The sequence below is a fragment of the Sesamum indicum genome, unplaced genomic scaffold, assembly GCF_000512975.1.
Source record: "Sesamum indicum cultivar Zhongzhi No. 13 unplaced genomic scaffold, S_indicum_v1.0 scaffold00456, whole genome shotgun sequence".
Lineage (NCBI taxonomy): Eukaryota > Viridiplantae > Streptophyta > Magnoliopsida > Lamiales > Pedaliaceae > Sesamum > Sesamum indicum.
In genome coordinates, this window is record NW_011628341.1 from 10,417 (window position 1) to 12,668 (window position 2,252).

Below are 2,252 nucleotides of genomic sequence, written 5' to 3' on the forward strand. Positions count from 1 at the left end.
AAAATATATTTTACAAAGTAAATTACTTATATTACCAAATACTTTACATAAAGAATAAATTTAATTTTAGATCATACTTAAACTAAGTTGTTGAGCTCCTCACATAAAATTTGACTTATTATTTGATTTGAAAATATTTTAATAAATTTGGCAGGATATAAATAGTAAGGAAATAGATACAAAATTCATTCTACGATATGCTTTCTTTTTCTCTTTTGTACAACATCCATTTTTATCTTGTCGTCTCAGGATTTGACCCACAAAATCCATTGTACAGGCTTTGTCTTCACATGCCTAAGGAATCATCAATACACAATTTAAATAGGATTATAAAATAAACAATGGATCAATTTACATTAATCCACATATTGGCATCAATCCCTAATTGAAAGAAACTTCTCACAGGCATGTCAAACGAATACTAAGGATCAAAAAATATTTTGAAATATCCTAACTGCCATCAACATGTCACCCACTCACATATTTCAGTATGGTCAGGGAAAGATGGCAGCAATGTTTTCATGAGGTACCCAATCTGCTAGATGGGAAGCTTCTTGAGCAAGCTCCAAAACAACACTATAGCTACGAGGGAATAAATTAACACAATTATTGGAATAATGAGCGTATGGAAGCACATATTCTCATGACTTTCATATACTATAAAATCCTTAGCAAACAGAATTTCCTGAAATACTGGCACAAGCCTCTTTAAATTTATATAATTTCCACGTGTGATAAAGTAAATAATAATGCTTCTACACCAGGCATTACAAAAATTGGAATTCTAGGAAGCAATAGATATCTGTGGAGAACTAAAGAAAAATAAGCCAATTATTCTGTTCCATTTTGGCCTAAATGGCCTACTATACTCAATTCCAGGTGTATGTGCTCAATTGCAAGGCTGTTATTATACGACTGGTTTCCATAAACAAGTGTTCGTGGTGTTCCAACCGCACAAGCAGAGAAAGTGATTCCATTTTTATTTGAAAAGCTAGTTTGATTCAAGCATTATGACTTACTATGAGTAACTTTGTGGACATGATAGACGACTACCAACAACTACGCAAGCCACTTTCTAGATTATTGATGGAAACTACATGCTATAACCAAAATTAAATTAACCAATAGCCATCTCACTTAAACAACAAACCACAAACCAAGTAACTTTGCATGCAGCAACATCGTAGGTTGTGTCTTCATCTTACGAGCAGCAAAAAATGTTTTCCAAGCACTCCATTGTCTCTGTATCCAGAACAACAACTCCAGATAGCGAGTGGATATTGCTTTTTTCTTTTTCTTATCTCTTGTAGATATTGCATTTTTTTCTTTTTTTCTTCTTCTTTTTTTTTTTTTTGGTATATATAGCTTTCTTGAGTTTGTTTTTCTTTTCTTTTTTTGGGGATATTCCTTTATTTCATTGTTTCTTCTGCTCGTTTCCAAATGCATCTTGAGAAATCTGTTGAAAAAATACCAGAGAAGTAGAGAGGTCAGTGTAAGATAACCGATCACTTATAAAAAATCGTTGCTGTAGCAAAAATCCTAAGCTACAAAAGCAAAAAAATAACTTATGCGCCTTGAAGGCGGTGAGTGGATTCCAAAGGAAGAAGAAAGAAAGAAACACAAATCAAGAAAGATCATACCTCCAATTGATCCCAATTCGACCACTTTTTTGTCAATTTCACCTACAATGGATTTTAGAGTATACTTCCCCATTTCCCACTACTGCATCTCCTTATATTTTTTCATCTCAGCACCTTCGGCTTTTGAAGCAGCTGTAAGAAGCTTCTCTTGCTAATTTAGAAGAATGAAGTAGATTAAATAATGTGTCAAATAAATGAAAAACATGCAAGCACATCCACATATAAACATATTCATATGCAGTTTTTGAGTAATGACTTACTTCTTTGAGTTGTTTCTTTTCCTCCATTAGACGAAGTATCTCCTCCTTTGATATTTTCTTTGGTTTCATTGTTTCATATGCCTTCTTTTTCTCTTTTGTATAGCATCCATCTTTCTCTTGTCGACTGACGATTTAACCCACAGAATCCATTGTACAGGCTTTGTATTCACATGCCTAAGGAATCATCAATTCAGCAATTTAAATAGGATTATAAAATAAACAATGGATCAATTTACATTAATTCACATATTTTAATATGGTAGGTGATAAGATGGCATCAAAAGCCCTATCAATGAAAATTCTCTCTCTTGGATAGCACAAAAAGAAACGAGTCACAGGCATGTCAAATGAA

At 32.9% G+C, this 2,252-nt stretch overlaps 1 long non-coding RNA gene across 1 annotated transcript; it reads right to left on the reverse strand.

Moving 5' to 3' along the window:
- Positions 1 to 302: 302 nt before the first annotated feature.
- On the reverse strand, positions 303 to 2,228 carry LOC105180252. The gene is made up of 3 exons (XR_849506.2): positions 1,901 to 2,228; positions 1,641 to 1,791; positions 303 to 1,456 (listed from the first exon to the last, which is right to left on the reverse strand). It is a non-coding gene; the product is annotated as an uncharacterized LOC105180252 (long non-coding RNA).
- Between the last annotated feature and the right edge of the window lie 24 nt (positions 2,229 to 2,252).